General features: G+C 40.5%; 1 pseudogene; it reads right to left on the bottom strand.

Moving 5' to 3' along the window:
* LOC110541636 (murinoglobulin-1-like) overlaps positions 1–21,073 on the bottom strand; it is a 62,479-nt pseudogene that overhangs the window by 16,322 nt on the left and 25,084 nt on the right.

Consider the following 21,073-nt stretch of genomic DNA (forward strand, 5'->3'; position numbering starts at 1 on the left):
AGTATTTGCTGTTCCTTCTCCTAGGTATACATGCATCAGAGGGAAAAAATTAAGTTTCAACTTCATTTACCTTTGCTGGAACTGTGTACATTTGTTGATTTTTGTCACACTATTAGAAGTTAATAAGAGAAGGCTTTTGTATAGAAGAAAGAATAATTTCTTGATGTATCAGTCCAAGGAGAACCGTCAGTGTGTCATAGGGATGGGACTAACCTGTAATACTATTTCCACACTCTGTATATTCCCCCCTTCCTTTCACTAGAACAGGATGGAGACAAACATGACAACACACAGTCTTACCTTCCTTTATAGCTTCATTATCAAGTGATTCCAGGATTTCATTTCTCTTCTGCTGGTTCCCTGCCAGAGTGAAAGCATAGGCCAGCAGGGCCTTGGTATACACAGAGTTATTCTTTCCATTTTGTTCTGCTGTCTTCCAGGATGACTCTAGGCAGCTCAGGGCTTTGGAGACAACAGGATGCTGTTGGCAGAACAATGAAACCCAAACTACGTGAAAAGGGTTCTAGCAAGTCCTGGGACATACACAGAGCTTATAGGCATTTGTGTTTTTCACATCAATCCTTCCTCTTCCCTCCCTTGTCCTCTCTTCTTGCCTTGTGTCTTCTACTTGTCATTAATAATCTGTCTATCTATTCTCTAACTTTGGAAGTGATTCCTTTTTATAAACTGTGTTCCATTTAAAGCACAGACTATTAGGGACAGTATTAGAGGCCGTGTTCTCAGGTTGGTTCTTGGAACATATCCATGTTTCATTGAATACCAGGACGCTCATTAATGGAATCTGAAATACAAAGCATTGTGTAAACAGAGAGCTGCCATGTGGTCCAGAGAGGGTAGCAAGCCACAGGCTTTGCAGCAGTTTGGGACGCTGGGGAAGCAGCTTGGTACCTACTGTAGCTGGGAATGAACTCTCCAGAAGGGCAATGGTTATGTAGGCAGTGAAGGTCACTTCATCTTCTACTCCTCCCTGCAAACAAACTGGAGGGAAAAAGCAAAATATTCAGCCAGCAGTCCACCAAATGTCCCCCTGCTCATGGCCAGTCCACTGTATTCAAAGGAAGTTCTCATTCATATCCCCTTATTAAAAAGTACATTCCCAAGTGGAGATGCATTCCTGTGGTAATTAGTAGGAGCTGACTCTCAGGTGTTAGTAGGTCGCCGTGTTTATCATGTTCAGAAGATCACCTTCATGGCATTGTTGAACAGTGATCCAGAGCTCCTGAAACAGCCGTTGTCCTGCTGCTGCTGGGAGAGCCAGTTGAAGGCATGGGTGATGTGTGCTTCATCGATGAAGATGAAGGCTTGAGCTTGGGCAAAAGACTTGAGCACAAAGGCTGTGAGCCTGGTGGGGGAGGGAGAGTGGGGAGATGAAGCTTTTGCTGGGAGGCAGTACCCTCAAATGTGGGTTTGCAGGTGTCCACACATGTGCTAATTGGTCTAAGGGTCTCTGAGTGCATGACCCTGGGCAATGTCTCAGGTACGGCAAAGCAGTCTTCCATTTCTGGTTCCCTTGAATGTGCACACAGCACAGTGTGGTTTCTGGGGCTTCCTGGTTTCTTCCCCATTTCTTCTATCTTGCTCCCTCTGGTGTTTTCATAATATGCGTGCACCCTCATATTAAGTTTGTTTTTCCACTTGCCAATGATTTTCTTTCATTATTAAGAAAACTCTCCTCTCCTACAACCGCAGCTACACATTATCTGCCTCAAAAATGGTGTCCTTCTCCTTGGCTTACTTCCTGTTTCCACCAGTCTGTATTCCCTTTGTCACCTGTTTGCTTTCTGTCTGTGTGTCCCTTCTCAATAATACATTCCTATGTAATGCAAGGTCACATGAAGAATGTCAACAGCTTTTCAAGGCTCAGTTATGATCATCTTTTGAAGCTCAGTAATATGTAGCCAGGCATTTAATGATGAAAGATCTTTGTGAGAAATGAAAGCACCAGTGGATTGAATTCACTAAAACACAAGATTCAGAGTCAAAGCAGATGAGGCTTGAGACAGTCTCAGTTCTGCAATACATGATTTGTGCTACGTCAAACATTTCCCTCTCAGGCCAAGGTATCCGTTATGCTTCCATGAGATAAGTTGCATGTATAGCTGCCATAAGGACCAAGGGTTGAACACAGTGGACTCTTCTTACCAAGTGTTCCCTTGACTCTGGCCATTTCGATCCCCGAAGGCACTATAGGAGCCATCCTTGTGTTTGTAGTTCAGCTCCCTCTGATAACCTGGAATAGAAGTGTATGTTTTAAAGAAACTAATGCAGAAGAGAACAGCAGGATGTAATTCTGAAACCTGAGACCTTCATGAACTGTGGCTTAAAGAATTTCCTTGGAATCCTGCTCAGCTTCCCCCTCCAAGGCTAAGCCCAATTCTAGCGAGAACATTTGCAAGAAAAAAGTGGGGTTTGTTAGCCTTACTGACCAGCATTGAGGTAGTCAATGGCCTTGGACTTGATCTTCTGAGTCAGCTGCTGAGTTTCATTCAGATATTTCAGTACATAGATGTTAGGAGCAAAAAGGACCATGTTCTGCTCCCCACAGCCATAGGGCATGTGGAGAAGATTCTGGGTGTTTTTAATGGCTGAACTCAGGATATCACCTGGAGATGAGAGAAGTGACATCAGAATAGCTATTATCTTCAGGAAAAAAAATAACACCTTCAATAGAATTCCTTCTATGATGTGAAGGAGTTTCAAGGGTGAGTGGTGCTGGGAGGGAAGCAGTGGATATTGAGTGGATAGAGACCAAAGAAGCATGGTAGAGGTCAAGGGTAGTAGTTCAGAAGCTGCATTTGGAATCATGGTGGGGCCGGACAGTGGTAGTGACTGCTGTCCCAAGTCCTCCAGGGACGGACTGACTCACCCAGCACAGAGAAATGGGCTCTGGCTGAATCGTTCACTACTGTTGGTGGGAGCACCAGGGACAATTTTTCAGATAGCCCAGCATCTTAATAAGAAAGGAAAAAGGGGAGATAACCATCTCTGTTCTCTGCATTTCCAGATTTCCCTAAGGCCAGTTGCATTAGAACCTTTGATAATTGGCCTCCCTAGAAAAATGATCTTGATGTAAATATCACAAATCCACATTGCCTGGAACTACTGGCTTGTCAGGCTCATGGCCTCCCCTCTATCACCCATTGTTTTGAAGCAAAGCACCTGTCCAAAATGAAAGTCTGAGTCTCTGTGATCTGTGTGCCTTTGCTTCTATCAATGTCTATTTAGTTAATTTAACAAACACATGAAAATGTTCTTATTTATTGAATTTTGGTTTAGGTAAATCCTGCTTGTGTGTGTTTTCTGGGAATTAGAAAACTCCCCCATAACGTTGGCTCATTGGCAAGCCTTGGGACATTTTCCTTTAGTAATGATTGATGTGGCAGGGTTCACCCTAGGGTGGGGGGTCTCTCATGTGAGCTGGTGGTCCTGTGGAGTATAGGAAAGCAAACTGAGCAAGTCAGGGAGAGCAAGCCAGTAAGCTGCTTTCCTCCATGGCTTCTGCTTCAGTTCCTGCCCTACCTTCCCTTTGTGATGGACTGTGATCATGAGAGCTGAAATAAACCTCTCCTCACCAAGCTGCTTTTGGTCATGGTGTTTTATCAGTGATGGAATTTTAAATGATGCACTGGATGAATAAACTCCACTATGTCAAAATTAGGGGAGTGGATAAATCCGAAGCCAGCTTTTGTTCTTCCTGAGTATCCTGAGTTGCTTTGGGAGGTTTCACTGTTTACGGCTACACTGCTGTCCAGGATGGCTTTTCTATTGTCAGGTGATATATGGATCACTTTGTGAAAACATAAGTATCAGGAGAGCCAGAATGACCCGTGGGAAGAATAGGGCATTTGTTATCCTATCCTGGCCACTTTTGTTCAACAATCTCCAGGGAAAATATTTGAAAATATTTAATGAATTTTAGTAGTGTATGATGATTTTCTTCTAACCAGTGTGTTAGTAACTGTCACTTTAGTTCATCCCTTTTACAAAGAAATTTTCTTTATTTCATCTCTTTTGTTAACTTTCATAAAATAATGGATTTTGCATTAAATTAAACTATTATTCCATTTAAAAAATTCTTCTGGCTAATATGTTTTGAGCAGGCACCATGTCCACACACTAATAGAGGTCCTGGGAACACAGTCATTATTGTGAGTGGACAGCCTCTACTCTTAAGCTTTTCCTTTACAGGGGCAGTGAGCTTCTCCTTGTGTGATATGTTTCTGTATTTCCTTTGAAATCAGCTTCCAGTGAGGAGCAGGGTTAAAAAAGCTGGTCATAAAAACAACCATTACAGAAAAGTGCATGCTAAGTGTACATCATGATGAAGCTTAGTTTGTATGTGAAATATAATTGAGTCATAAATGTCCTTGTTTTTATTTATGATCTAAAACAAAACAAAGACGGTCCTTCCAAAGATATCCTTCGTATTTCCACCCCAGCCCTTCCCCATTTTAAGAAATATGTGACTGTGACCTCTTCTTAGATATTCCCTACATGTAAGTTTCTAAGTACTGAGATGGGCTAGATGAAAAGTTCTCTGTGTTCTAAAGAAAAAGGCTACAATGAACTCTGAAGTCCCAGGTGGAACTGTGAGTATACTCTTGATAGCTACATTAGTCAGGTGACGATCGTGATAATTTCTGAGACTCAATTTTGTTGATTCTTTAGTGGTTATAAGGAACATAAGATCTTGGTTTTCTTACAGGAATATTGCCGGGGACCTAAGTAGACAACCCAGGTTACTCTCTTACTGCAGTCTTGAGGGCTCCTCACCTGATGCACAGAGCAGGGAACTGAAGGTGTGCTCCTCCTGAATTCCTTCAGGCTTGGATGGAAAGACACAAAGTTCAGACACGAGAAAATACTGAGTGTGAAAACACAAAAATACTGGAGACTTTTTTTTTTTTTGAGTGACAGTTTCTTTACATGTGAGGTCATGGGCTGGAATTAGATGATTTAACTTTTCACCTTTCAGGAATGGCATAAATGGGAAAATTTGGCCATGCCAGATTAAAAATAAAGTAATAGAAAAGATAACAGTGAAAAGAGAGGGTGCATAATAAGATTGAAAGAAGGAGTTAGAGCTCTAAGAAGGTAAACTGGCATAGACCATCCCCCAAGCTTCAGCTCAGAGAATAGAAAGGGAAAAACAAACAAACAAACAAACAAACAGAACACATGCTGATGGAAAAGCATGGGCTTGCCACGTGCCATGAAATATCTCTAGGTCACATGTTATCATCTTTTATTTTTCACCTAGACATTGTCAACATTGCTTCACTTTCTGGACTCAGCACACTGTCAGTCGAGGAGGTTACTCACCTCAACAATCAGGACTTTGACAACTGTGTCCTTTCTCCCGGTTTCAGGGACTGTGGCCACCTCAGAACCACAGGGCTCTGGGGACTGCAGCGCCTCTGCAGTCACAGAGAAATTCACATTCCCTGAAACACATGGTCCATAGAGCTGAGCTCAGATGTGCCAGGAACTTGGCATTCACCAAAGCCCCAAGATCTGCAAGGAATCCTCAGTGTCTGAGCAGCTCAAGGGCTTGTACTGTCTTCATGAAGGGGTTAAGTATGGGCCAGAAGCAGCTGTGACTGAGAGCTTCCCCTTGGGGACCCAATGAGAAGGATGCAATTTAGGAAACCTGCCTACACCCACCCTTTCTGGGTAGAGTCCCCTTGCAAACTTTTCACTCACCTAAAGACTTGGGAGTCACCAACCAGGACGTGGTGTGCCTTCCGTTGGCACAGAGGCAGTAAGATTCTTGGGCTTTCTCCACCGGGACAGCTGTGAAATCTGGAGAGGCTGCCAGCTGCACACCCAGCTGTGGTCCCACAGGGGAAAAGAAATAGCAAAGATGTTACTATGCAAGGACAGCATGCATGGGAGCAGGTAAGTGAAAGAGAGTGCATGGGATTTGTGTTAGAAAGAGAGCAAGAGGGGCTGGTTGAAAACATGTGCCTAAAGTGTCATATAAGCTGACACAGAAGGCTTGCATGGATTTCATATGCACATGCATGCCTAGAATGTTATTTAGCTCTCATCTCTGTATTATCTACCCAAACAATTATGGAGACAATTATATATTTCTGTATTTATCTTTGTTTCATTTTGATGACAGAAATATTCACTGTACTAGATTTTTAACTACTGAAGTCTACACCTACTTATAACAAAAACAATATCTATCCTGCAAGAGCCCTGTCGAACTATGTGAACTGTGTCTTTTGACTGTATACATAAGCCACATGGAATGTCCTGTCTCTGTCAGTACAGTATGTACTGGGCAAACACTGGAAAAAACCACCCAATACATCTTTTGTAGGGTCCATATTGATAAAGTCTGCTGTATGTGTTTAGCTTGAGTATGGAGATTAAGGGTTTGGAACCAGGGCTATTGAGTACAATACAGTGCCTTCCTCCTTTTCACGTACTTCCTTATTACAGTTTACATACACCAATTGCACCTTCCCCTCTAGACATGCTTAATTCAGAAAGGTGTTCACCCGGATGCAGGTAGGAAGGTAGTTCAGCACAGTGGCCTTGAGCGTGAAGGCTTCTCCTCGGATCACAGAGTAGGGCATCGTGAGCTCCATGAAGAAGGGCTGGAAGGCTTGAAGAGAAACCACAGGAGAGAGCCCAAGTCCAGTGGCATTGGACAGGCAGAAGGCCCCGGCCTTCCACTCAGTGATGGTGTCAGGGACTGTCACTTCCATTTCAGCCACTCCTGAGGAGCTGGGAGAGTGAGAATGCGAAGCACAGAAAGGGAGCACGTGTATTAGTTATTTCTCAGATGGTCACAGATGGTCGTGATGAAATGCCATCCCTCGAGTCCTTCAAAGGAGTGATAGGAAGTGAACAGTGCAAACAGGACTCCAGATGGAAAATAAAAGGTCTTGCTGTTTTCTCGATTTTTAAACTCAGATCATAGGCTCATGTCACCTTAAAATCTGTGTTAGGGGAAATCTGAACATAGAGTTGAAGTTGTCTCAGAACTCCCATCTCCGAAATACCATACAACAACTTCATGGCTTCCATGGTCTACTCTATGTATGAGTCTAGTAGCCTACTCCATGAAGGACTGCCTCACTTCCTACTCAGCACGGTGTTCCTGAACGGTTTTCAACATCAAAAAGGTACAGATAATTTTCATGTGCATTTTCTAGGAGTGATGGAAATATGTAAATCTCATGATTGATGGTTAATATGCTGTGTTTTTTAAATTAGTCATTTTCTTTGTTTATGATAGAAATTAATTAGAGAAATACTAGAAAACAAAGAAAACTGTTCATACCCAGCCCAAATGATACAAACAGAAATTGCTTACTTTACTGTGACTAAATCCCAGATCCAGGTTTCAGGAAAATAGTTTCGAAAGTTCTCAGTAACTGGATCTTCACGTGGTGGATCCTCAGTGGATGGATATGTCCGTTCTCTTAGGTATGCAATTCCATCACTGTAATCTATTTCGTCATACAATCTAGCAGACACTATGAAGTTACAGTGGAAGAAATGAACATAGCACTTGAATACAGCTGGATACAATGTGCAGTGTGAATGTAGTTTAATTTTCAGCTTCTTCTTGACTGCTAAACACTATTACAATTACACTGGAATTTATGCATTGAACTTCTTGTTCTGGGGCAGATTAGATAACAAGTTTGTCAAAAGAAGAAATCATAAAATCCTAGGTAAACCATCACCAACTATACTTGGTTTTGCAAGGAATCATGATCCATATTATCTTGGGTTGGATAGTCAGGGAATGTTTACAAAGACAATGTTCCCTCTAGGAGGAATGAAGAACTCTACTACTGCCTCCCAGGAAACAGCTCCTGTGGCTACAGTGAGAATCACTCAGGGCAAGAGCTGAACAATGTCTTCATTGTCAGCAGAGATATTCTTGCAGTGGTTTTTCTTTCTCTGGATCTTCAGGATTAACCCACCATTTTAATAGGTTTTTAATTCATAAAAAAACAGAAAGAGATATAAATACAAACTCTTGGATCACAGCTAGGAAGTTTATTACCCAAGAATCATAGCATTAGTTTGACAAGAAATGTGAGATTCAAAACTGCAACCGAGGGTCTGTCCTCTGTTTTTCCCAGAAACAAGTATTCATGCAAAGCGGGTTAGGGCTTTGCCTTACTATTTCCCAACTGACTTCTCAGCACCGAAACTTTCTCAGTAATTTAATACATATACACATGGAGAGTTTAGTTTCTGCCTGTCCTTCTCTGTGATGGCCACAACCTCTAGCCTGGCCTCTGTCTTTCTCTTTGCTGTTACTTCCTCGGTGTTTTCTAGTGTCTAGGTTCTTCACTCATTACTGTAAGCATCTACAGGGGCAGTTGCCCAATTTCTTCACTGTCTAGAGTAGTCACAGTGCCTCTGGTCCTATCGCTTTTAGAAACTTGTGAAGATATTTCAGTTTCTTTTCAAATCACTATGAGGTAAGTTAATGGAGTCCAGTTGGAATAATGTTTTATTTATCTTAACACACTAGTAAAAATACATTTTAGTATGTAGAGTATAAATAATAATGAAGACAGGGATTCAAGATTTTAAGTTATATTACAGAGGTATAGTGATAAAACCAGCCTGTTACTGGCACATCAAATGATATGCAAAATACAAGCCCCAAACATACACTCATTTAGTTATAGCCATCTGGCATTTGACCCTCATGCAGTTACAGTCATATGATAGTTGACACTCATTAGTTATAGCCATCTGATAGTTGGCATAAATGCCAAAGCACACACTCACAGCATCTTCAACAAATGGTGCCGGGAAAAAGGGATGCTCGCATATAGAAGAAAGAAAGTAGACTTATATCTGTGACCCTGCACAAAAATCCACTCTAAATGGATCAAGGATTTCAACATGAAACCTTAAACTGCAGGAACCCTACAAAATACATGTGCTGGAAAGGACTTTCTGAATGGGAACATTTTCCTTAGAAATTTAGGCTAATAAGTGACCAATGGGATCTAAGAAAACTAAAATGCTTTTGCACAACTAAGGAAACAATCAAGAGAGTGAAGCAGAAGCCACAGAGTGGGAGAAAAACCTTTGTTAGCTAAACATATGAGAGAGGATAAATATCCAGAGTACATAAAAAAAAAAACTAAAAACACAAAGAGTCAGGAAAACAAACAGCCCAATCTAAAGCTGGGATGTGGATGTAAATGGTGTTTTCAAAGGAATGAAAAAAGGCTAAGAAATATCTTTTAAAAGTGTTCTTCATGTAGGAAACCAGGGAAATGCAAATTAAAAAAAGTTTGAGATTTTATCTCATCCCTGTCAGAATAGCAAAGAAAAAAAAACTGTCAAAAAGTGCTGGAGAGGATGCATGGAGGAGGGTGGACTGGGAGTGGTGAGGTAAGAATATTGGGGCAGGTTGGGTGGGGGAAGAACCTTCATTTGTTGATGGTAGGAATACAAATGGTGTGGCCACCCTGGAAGTGATTCCCATGAGGGAAGAGGGAAAGACTTGAATTGGTTAGCTGGTTGAAGATTGGAGTGAGAATGTGCCTTTGACTCAGGTGCTTTTTTTCCTTCTTCTTTACTATCCTCCTCACCTTTATTTGCAATGCCTGCTTTCTCCTTCTCTTCTTCATCCTTAACACTTAGGGAATTCTCTTCAGCTCTCATGATATTCCTATAACAAGGATTCTCTGTTACAGCAACTACTGCACTTTGTCTTTTTTTTTTAACACTGAAGAAATGACCTCTAGCCTCAACGTCCTTACAGTATCAGCATACATCTGGGTATATTTTTCTCAAGAAAGTTTATGTTCTTTCTCTCTTATTTGGATGCTATTTGTGCTCAATAGTTATGTTTTACCACCTTTGACAAATAATTCACATTTATTTTGTTCTGAAAACACAAGCTGATTTGTTATTTTACCTGCTAATGGAAAATAGTCATAGTTGAGACATTTTTTAGGATGCTTGATCTCCAAGTTGGTGAACGCCTGTAAACCCACATCCTAGAAAGAAAATTATTAATGTAGAAAAATATCTCAAAATTCTGAAAAAAAAGACTGTGTATAAAAATTACAGTAACTAAATCAGATATAGTTTACATGTTCAAATAGAATTCCCATTTAAATTGTGTTTTTCATGCTCTTTAGAGAGCGCATCAAGGAACACAGAATTTATGGTGAGGGCTATGTGTGGGCCTTCATTCTGATACAATGCTGTTACTTTAAAAAGTCACTCACAGCCGTGCGTCATGGCCCACGCTTTTAACCCCAGCATTTGGGAGGCAGACAGGAGGCAGAGGCAAAGAAGGAAGAAGCTCTCTGAGAGAACATTCTGGTCTACATAGTAACTTATAGGACAGCTAGAGACAGATATATAGTGAGAGCCTGTCCCTAAAAAAACCCATAATGATGATGATGATGGTGATCACAATGGTAATTGTAAGTCACTCACCCATTCTGTGCCAGTTTCCTCAATAAAAAGAAAAAATTATCAGAAGAGGGAGAAAACAAAATACAGGACAAGAACCTACCACAGAGGGCCTCTGAAAGGCTCTACCCTGTAGGGTATCAAAGATATGTTAACACTTATGGCCAACTTTTTAGCAGAGTGCAGGGAATCTTATGAAAGAAGTGGGAAATAGTAAGACCTGGGGAGGACAGGAGCTCCACAAAGGAGAGCCACAGAAAAGAAAATCTGGGCACAGGGTCTTTTATGAGACTGATAGTCCAACCAAGGACCATTCATGGAGATAACCTAGAACCCCTGCACAGATGTAGCCCATGGCAGTTCAGTGTCCAAGTGGGTTCCATAGGAATGGGAACAAGGACTTTCTCTGATATGCACTGATTGGCCTGCTCTTTGATCACCTCCCCCTGAGGGGGGAGCAGCCTTATCAGGACACAGAGGAAGACAATGCAGCCAGTCCTGATGAGACCTGATAGGCTGGGGTCAGATGGAAGGGTAGGAAGAACTTCCCTATCAGTGGACTTGGAGAGGGACATGGGTGGAGAAGGGCATTGGTAGGGGAGAGGGGAAGGAGCTACAGGGAGGATACAAAGTGAATAAGTTGTAATTAATAAAAACATGAAAAAAAAATTATTGAAAAAAACATTAAAAAAAAGAAAAAAATAGCTTAGACAGAACACTTTCCAAGGTGCAGTGTTTGGAATGCCTGGGATTAAACCCACAGCCTACCACATGTAAGGTGGGTGGCCTGACAGTGGCTTACATCCCAGCCTGACTCTAAAATTCTTGACCAATAAAGCGTTTCATTAAACCTAAATACTTCACAGACAACCTGTTATTGGATCATATGGCTTACCTCTATGGAGTCATAAACTTCCTTGTCATGTACATGTGCTCCTGAGTATGTGAATCCAGGTTTATCTTCAACATTCACACAGAGGTCTTGTTCTTCAGGCAGATGGTGGGATCTTGGAGTAAAGTCCTTGTGCTGCATCTCTGGCAGACTGTAGATCTGTAAGACACAGGAGACAAGGAGGGCGCTTTCTTGAAAGATGCAAAAAGAATGCGATTAGTGTGCTCACTGTAAATCACTTGAATGCTCACGAAATGGCTGTAATCATCGAAAGGACAGGCGCCCAAAGCATGGATAGGGCAGAGTGCTGGGAATGAGGAATCACAATTCCTGTTGTTTTTGTCATAACCCTTCAGGCAATAGATACATTTTTAAACTAACTGCCATATTTATCAGCCAAAACAATTTGTTCAAGAAATCTCTTACTTAACAGTTTGGAGAGAGTGAAAATTAAAAACAAAACAAAACATTTTAGCAGTATACTTTCTCAAGAATTTTCGGGATTGCATAATAAAATCTCAATGTAAATAAAATAAAATTCAGGTTTAACTTATGTGTTAGTTTAAAACTGGTAAGTTCCCAGCATTACCTGGATGAGAGATTTTAATTCACATATGTTTTTAAATTGACATTTAAAACGTTCTATTAGGCAGAGTCAATCAAAATTTTAAGCTATTACAGTGATCATGTAACTATTCCTAATAAATCCTATTCTTATTTCAATATAAAGAAGAGCTTTACTAGCATTCAGGTGGCAAGACTCCTGGACATAGTTTACGGTTTCAGTTGTGCTTCTGAGAATTTTCAAAGCAAATTGAAAAGCTTGTATTATAAAATTTAAAAATTTAAGTTATTATATCTTTTTCTCATTGGTAAACTCTTGAGATGTATAAGATTCCATGTGTACATACTTTCATTCAGCTCCCACAGGCAGCGTCACCTCATCATGAGCTTGTGAAGGGCACAAGCCACTCTAGGGTAGGAGGATGCAGTCCTGACACAGAGGGCCTGGGTCACACACAAGCTTTGTAACTCACTAACTGCCTTACTTCCTGGTTTGTCTGGAGCTTACTGGTACACGTTTTCTGAGGTGTTCCTCTGTTGTACAATGAAGGGCTCCCTAGAGACTCCCTTAGAATCAAACACAGTGTATTTACATAAAGAGCCCTGGTGGCTGATGGCTGCTTTATCAGCACCAGGACCTCCTCCTGCTCAGAGCCTCTTGTTGGCCTCCCTTGGGCAGAGGCTTATGGGGACTCACCCAGGAAGGGGAGAGCTCAGCTTCAGGCCTCAGGAGCAACACACTTTGGTCCACTGCTCTCAGGCCACAGAGGGACTGAGGAGAAGCTGTGACACGCAGATGGGCCTGTGAGGCAGGGAGACTTCGGGCTGGGTTGAAGCTCAGGTCCACCTGTGGGAAGGGAAATCAAGCTTAGCGGGTCTTCCAGCTCTTGCAGCCCTGAAGTGTGCTCTGTGGAACCGCTGTGTAAGTCTGCACACACATCTGTGTTTCCAGATTGTGAGAACTATGGGAAGCTGAACTGAGGCTCTTTGCTTCCCCTTTCTCCCCTGGAATTGATGTAGGAAAACAGGAGATGTGTCAGTCAAAGTCTGAGGCAACTAGTGACCATTTCTGCCTTCCTAAAAGTCATGCAAATAGCTCATGTTTGGTATGTGTGCACATGTATGTGAGTGTGGTATGCCCATGTGTGTGCAGGTGTGCTTGCACATGTGTGCTTGCATCCATGCACCAAGCATAGGCCGGTGAGGGTGTGGGTGTCCTGTTAACTCTTCTTATTCTATTGAAACTGTCTCTCGTGTTCCCGGAGGTAATGTCGTAGCCACAAATCCCAGAGATTCTCCTGCCTCTGACCTCCACACACTGGGGTTGTAGGAGCTTCCAGTCATTCCTCACTGTCACATGAGTGCTGGTAGCTGAACTCAACCCACTCTCACCCACTGAGCCATCTCTGCAGCCTGGAAGTTGCCCAATTTTAAGGGCCTTTCCATGATAAGTCTAACACCTGGGGTGGAAAAATCAGTATTCCAATTGGAGGTATGTCTATATTTCTCTCTCCATCTTATCTCCCTCTCCGTCTTGCTATCTATCATCTATCATTCATCTCTCAACACTTCCAGGGGAGTGAAGCAAATAGCTGTGGGCTGGGCTGTATTGAAAGGGGATGGGTTACTGTTCTTGCACTGTGACATTAAGATGGCTCAGTGGGTAAAGGCAGCTGCTGTCAAGCCTGGTGACCTGAGCTTGATCTTCTGGACTCATGTGCAAAGAGAAAACAGACTCCTCAAAATTGTTGTGTGTGTTCATATGCACACATGCCCATGTAGATAAATACAATAAAAATTTTAAGTCAAACGACTTTGAATTAGTAAGTCATTAAGGATTCAGTTCCCTTTCTTGCTCCCCACTTCCTTGCTCCTTTTCTCTTCAACCTCCAACCAGTTTGGAGATTTGTGAATTGAAATGTGGTCCTTTGGTGCTGCCCCCATCTTTGCCACTGGGGCACACATCTGAAATCTGTGTCCTTAATACAATTTCTACCTCTTTGAATAGAAATTTCAGAAAATAAACTCCTCACTTTGTTGAGAAGACACTTTTCAATTTCAAAATTTGAAGAATCTGCAATCACTTCTCCATCAGGCAAGATGGCGTAGATGAGCATTTTAGCCACAGGGGCCATGCTGAACTCCATGGGAATCTCCAAGGTGAAGTGGCCTTTCACTGGAGCTGGAGAGACTGGGAAGACATGGTGATGGGTCAGAATCCTGACAGGAAAACCCAAATGATTACATACAGAGATTCAGAGGACTGCCTGCATGTGAAGACATTCCTGCTGCTCTGTGGTCAATTATTGGCATGCTAATATCTCAGGAGGGCACAGGAAGCTCACTTAAGATCGCTTCCAGGATGATGTTCATTGTAAAAAGTTATATTGCTTATTTATAGCTAATCATATTCTAAACTCTTGTCTTTTCTACACCTCTGCATCCAAAAAGGAGCAGTTAAATATTCCTATTATAAAAAGGGATGAAACAGCCTCAATTGACGTTTCATTTATTAGTCAGATAAGAGGAAGAATAATAGAGATGACAGCCTGGGTGCTCAGGGTGCTGATAATTAATGATTATTCAGAGGAGCAAGCCACATTTGGCAATACTAAACATTATGTTTAGTTTAACATAAATGTTAAACTCTTTTTCTCAATGAGAAGTATTTATGCTTCTTGAGAGAAAATTATGCAATATTTGAAATCTCTGTTACTGTCTTTGGTGAATGTGAGGAGACTCATACTCTCTCAAGATAGGTGCTGTGAGTCCCATTTAGTGTTTGCAGAAAAAATAACTAGAACTGACTGGATATTTTATGAAATACCTAAATAGTGTTTATAATTGGTCAATAACAAGAAAGCTCTTGTTTAAGTAAATTTTTTGAGCATCTGCTAAGTACCTGCCACTTCTAGAAATAACTTGGAAAATATTTGTGAAACTACACATGCAAATCTGTGTACTCAATGCAGTTGATAATGCAGGAGGAGAAATGGATAATACATAGGGACATTATAGAAAACATGTTTGCATGTTGTAAGTGCTACTCGGGAAGGAAAGGATGTCAAGAAAGTGGGCACCGAAAATGCCAGGATTCAGTGGTTGCTTGGGATTTAAATATGAGCAGGTGGAAGAGGCCTGATCGGGAGAGTCACAGTTGAGTCAATTCCTGGTAGAACTGAGCAGATATCATCAGGATATGACGGATGATTTCACTCATAAAGTCACTGCAGCTATGATTCCCTGTCCTAGACCTTCAACATCAAGCCGGTCAACACTGGAGCATGGATGGGAAGAGGTTCATGAAGAGCCATTTTTAGCTGAGGCACCATTGACAGCTGATGGCTGCTGAAGGTAGGAAGAGTCATATTTCATTCAGGGATGTGGTCCCTGGTAGATTTCTAAGTTTCTGTGGCCCAATAATGCATGCACATTCAGGTAGAGCTAACTAAACTCAATAAGTTAAAAAAAAGACACAAAATAGAGAAGGAGCCTGGTGGAGGTACTCAGGGAGGAGTGGGAGGGAGTTGACAGTAGATATGATTAAAAGTCATTGCATCATATATGTAATTTTCTAAGAATAAATAAAAATAAAGGGACTGGAGAGATAGCTCAGAAGTTAAGACCACTTGATGCTCTTCTGGAGGACCCAAGTTCGATTCCCAGCACCCACACCAGGCTTCCCAGAACTCTCTGAAATTCCAGCTCTGAGATATCCAGGGCATCTGATGCCTCTGACCCTGACAGCACCTGTACTGACATGCACATATGTACCCACAAGCACCACACTTGTATTTTAAAATAATCAAAAGAGTTAGTTACTTGAAAATGGGTGTGGCTAGAATGGTTTAAGGACCAGGCTGGCATTCTCCAGATATTTCTGGACAGACACTAAAATAACACATTTTGCCTTGTTGTGGATAATCTGTATGTGAATGAATGCATAGATTGCTCTCTTGCGGTGTATCTTGGAGTACTGTGTGTTTTCAGGTGTTACATCTTGAGAATAGCTATTTTACCATGTTGAATGACACTCAGTTTGGGAATCTGCGACTTCTTCCTGAAGGCCATGGTGTGAGTGATAACCTTCATTAGATGGTACAATCTTGAGTTCCTACTGTGGAGACAGTTATGGAGACACACAAGCCCCATGGCATCCTTAGCTACTCAGTGGTTTGATCCCACTGGTGAGGATGTGGGGAACTCAGTTGGAGACATGGTAGTGGGTGAGTAACACTTACACTAGCTTGGTTCCATGTGGTGAGTGTGGCTTCCTGTATGGATGATTTTGCCCTGGGCCATGACCTAAAACGAAAAGGATTTTCCAAGCTTTCACCTATATTTTACCAGACTCTCTTGTAACTGATAAATCTACTGTTTGAGACCCAGGAAAAAACACCCAGCCCAGAACCCAGAGTGTCAGGGGACATGGTCAGGAGATAAGAGGATTCTTTGTATTTCTCAGCTTAGAGTGAGGACTCACCAGGTAGTAAAAATTGAGCTCTCTCAGCAGCAACAAGACCGGCCCCTTCAGAATAAAATGTGCCTGAACTGTGTGAATCTGGCTGCAGGGCAAGATGCCAGGCTCTGTCTCAAGGTAGACATAGCTCCTGCTCTCGGTATAAACTCTGTAGTCCACATGCTTTTTTTCTGCGTATAGTTCTTCCATGCAAGGGAAAAATAAACACGAATTTTCTTTCTTGTGGTAGACCTGGAGAAACAACAAGTACTGGTTTCATTTCGGGGTTTTGTAGAAGTTCTGATAGTCAGACTCATTTCCCCTCACAGCAGCTGTGCATGTAGGTTCCGTATTCCCTTAGCCCTGCCACTGTCTGTTTTCCTGATGATTGTCTTTTTGATTGGTGGATGGAATTTCAACAGTGTTAACCTGCATTTTCTCAATAGTCAATTGTCTTGAGCATCTTTGCACAGTGTCCTTGATCATTTGTAACTGGTGTCTTGAAAATGGACTAGTTGTTGCATCTACTGAGATGACTGTGTGATTTTTAACTCTTGATTCTATTTATATGCTGTTTTACAGTTATCAGCTCTCAAACGTGAAGCCGTCCCTGTATTCTTAGTACAAAATCAATTTGATCTTGGTACCTGATTTGTTTAATATGTTATTGATTCTGACATAGATGTATGTCAGTAAGGACTTTCTTTTTATGCCAGTTGGGTGAATTACCTTGAAGATTTCTAGATACTTTATCCTCATCTAATTTTGGTCTCAGAGTTATTCTAGACCCATAGAATGACCTAAAAGAAGGATTCCTTCCTTGTAAGTTTTACACAATAATATTTCATTTTGAAGTTTTGTCCAATTCAGAAATGAATTCTTCCTAGTCTCAGCTCTTTATTTTTTTGGGCCCCTTTATTTATTTCTCCAATTCTATTTTTCATTGCTGCTCTGTTTATTTTTTTAAATAACCTCGTATCTCAATTTTGGTAGAATATTAATATCCAGAAATTCATTTGTTTTCTCTGGATTTTCTAATTTATTGGAATGAAAGTTTTCAAATTATTCTCTAAGAATCCCATGGGTTTCATAGTATGTGCTGCTATAGCCACCTCTACTTTCCTAATTTGGGTTTTAACCCTCTTTCGGTTTAGGTAAGAACTAATCAATTTATCTTTTAGAAGAATCAACTTTGGTTTCATTGTACTTTTTACTTTTCTTTTTTGTCCTCATCATCACTTCCAGCTATATTTATAATTTCTTTCCTTTCATTAATTTCTGTATTTGTCTTCTCTTACTTTTGTTAATATATTGAGGTACAGCATAAGGTCTTTTATTTGATAGCTATCTGTTCATGTAGTGTAGGGATTCATAGCTTTTAGAATTGCATGCATGACAGCCCATAGAAATTCTGATGTGTTTTTATTGCACTAGAAATCATAAAATTACCCTTCTGATATTGTCAATATTCCAGTGATCACTGTCAAGAGTATTCTGGGGTGTTGATATATTCATGTATGCCCTCTAGTCTCTCCTTATTGATTTATAATTATAGTCTCTTGTCACATGAAATGATACTAGAAATGAGTTAAAAACTTTGACTTAACTTAATTTTAATTAATATTTTCTTAATGTTTAATATATATTTTTAATTAATATTTGCTCTATTACAGAAAATGCGACCTGTTTTGAAAAACCCTCATCAGTTGCTGAGGCGATGTCTGTTTCATCACTGTTGGATACAGAGTTTAGTAGATGACTGATAAAGCCATGTGATACAAGGCTCAATTTAATCTGAGTTTTCTTTTTGACTTCTTTGGATGAAGGATACATTTACTAACAAACATTGCATATTGAGGTTATAATTTGTATTTGTACCTATTTGTTCCTTTAGTTGTATTTGTTTTCATGAAAGCAATGACTTTTTGATTCTGGGATACCTCACTTAGGATGATCTTTTCCAGTTTCTACCATTTACCTGCAACTTTCATTATTTCCTTGTTTTTTTATCATGGAGTAATATTCCATTGTGTAGGCATACCACAATTTCTGTATCCATTCCTCAACTGGGGGACATCTGGGCTGTTTCCAGCTTCTGGCTATTACAAATAAAGCTTCTACAAACATAGTGGTGAAGATGTCCTTGTATACTTGAGTGTCTTTTGGATATATGCCTAGGAGTGGTATAGCTGGATCTTGAGGAAGCACTATTCCTAATTGTCTGAGACAGAACCAGACTGATAACGTAAGTGGTTGTACAAATTTACATTGCCACCAGGAGTGGAGGAGGGTTCAAGAAACGCAGCGTATATACTCACTCATAAGTGGATATTAGACATATAATATAGGATAAACCTACTAAAATCTGTACACCTAAGGAAGCTAATCATGAAGGAGGACTCTGGCGAAGATGTTCAATCTAAATTCAGAAAGGCAAAGAGGATGGACATCGGAAGAGGGAGAAAACAGGGAACAGGACAGGAGCCTACCACAGATGTCCTCTGAAACACTCTACCCTGCAGGGTATTGAGGCAGACACTGACACTCATAGCCAAACTTTGGGCAGAGTACAGGGAATCTTATGAAAGAAGTAGGAGACAGGAAGATCTGGAAAGGACAGGAGCTCCACAAGGACAGCAACAGCACCAAAAAAATTGGACACAGGGGTCTTTTCTGAAACTGATACTCTAGCCAAGGACCACTTATGGAGATGACCTGGAACCCCTGCCCAGGGGTAGCTTATGACAGTTCAGTGTCCAAGTGGACTCCATAGTAATGGGGACAGGGACTGTCTCTGACATGAACTGATTGGCCTGCTCTTTGACCAACTCTTGCCAAGTGGGGAGCAGCCTTACCAGGCCACAGAGGAAGACAATGCAGACAGTCCTGATGAGACCTGATAGACTAGGATCAGAGGGAAGGGGAGGAGGACCTCCCTTACAAGTGGACTGGGAGAGGAACTCAGGTGAGGAAGAGGGAGGGTGGCTTTGGGAGGGGAGGATGGAGGGTGGTATAGGGAGGACACAAAATGAATAAACTGTAATTAATAAAAATAAACATAATTTAAAAAGAATGCAATGACTTTATCTTATTTTGGCCCAAAATATGCTTGTTAGATATTGATGTAGTTATTAATTCTTGTTTTGGAGTTTCATATGGTTGGAATTAATTTTTCCTTCCATTCAATTCAGTCTCTCAATGAGGTGAGTTTCTTGTAGACAGCAAACAGCTGGATATTGTTTTTATATAAAGTCTTTTCATTTGCATTTTGTATGCAGAGAGTTAAACATATATATTTACAGTTAATATTGAATGATATAGCACAATATATAAAAAGACTTTTGATGGTTGTATTATGGTTATGTAGAGGAAGAGAGCTGATAGAATGAAGACATATCAGAAGAGTATTAGATTGACTTACAGTGTGGTCTGGGTTGTTCAACAATACTTATCTTAGACTACTGATAGGCTGGTGATCGGTAAACATGCTTAGACCACAAGGCTGTGTGGCTTAGCAGTCCCAATCTAACATCAAAGGCCTGGAGGATTTCTGGATAGTCTCTCTAGTAGTCACAGGCAAGACTAGAAGCTAACCTAATTACATAATCCCTCAAAGACTTTTTGCCAAGGTGATTTTACATCTTACCAAGTTGAAATTAATATTAACATCATACTGGTTTTGGATAGTCTCTGTTTTTTTCTCCTTTTTTCATCTTAGAACTTTTCTAAGTTAGCGAGTTGATAAGATTTTTTTTCTTATTTATCTTTCTATGATAGATTCATTCTTTCTAAGCTCTCCTGATTGTCTATTTTCTTCTTTTTCTGTGAGTAGTAGTATCATTGCAGAAGTATCTTCTGCAGTGCTGGCTTGGTGGTCATGAATGGCTTTAATCCCAAGTATTTATCTTCCATTGTCTCTAGCCTATTAATGAAAATTTCCACTTATGTTTTTAAACTTAGCTTATTGACCTGTTTATTTCTCAGAGCTTAATTTTTAAAATTTTCTTCAGCATTTCAGCTTGGTGATTTATCAGGCAAATTCTATAATTGCTTCTTTATTCCATTGGGCTTTGTGTGTGTGTCCAATTTTTTTCATTAATCACTTTAAAAGTTAGACATATGTGTATATATATATGTTATATTACATAACATTTTATGTGCTTCAGCAGTTTTGAGTTCAGTTACTGGAAAAGTAAGAGATCTGGGGTAAGTTATGTTGTTTCATTTTTCATATTTCTTCAATTTTGAAGTTGCAATTTATGTATTTATAGGGATCAATATAGAACAGCTGCTATTATAAATAGATTTTCTTAAGGAGTGGCCCTTTTAAAGACTTGATCTCCAATAAAACTCAGGAGCATGGAGGAAATTTCAATAGATTCATCAACATCAAACCAAAGCATGTGTATGAATATAATAAAAAAAGAATAAATAGTACCCACCATACCCCCAGTTCCAATGGAGAGAAAGCGTAATACAATGTAAGTTAAATAATAAAGATAAAATTTATTACTAAAGTTTCAAAATGGGAGTCTGAGAGAAAGAAAAAAAATAAAGATGAGAGAGAAAGAAAATGAGGCCCAAGTATGAGAAAGAATATCAAGGGACAACACAGTAGAAATCTGAAGTATGTGATGTGGATATGGAAGGAAGATGACTGTGGCAGAATAAATGGGGGTGGGGCAGCTCAGGGGATGGAGAAGTAGTTGTGT

This window comes from Meriones unguiculatus, chromosome 5, assembly GCF_030254825.1.
Source record: "Meriones unguiculatus strain TT.TT164.6M chromosome 5, Bangor_MerUng_6.1, whole genome shotgun sequence".
Lineage (NCBI taxonomy): Eukaryota > Metazoa > Chordata > Mammalia > Rodentia > Muridae > Meriones > Meriones unguiculatus.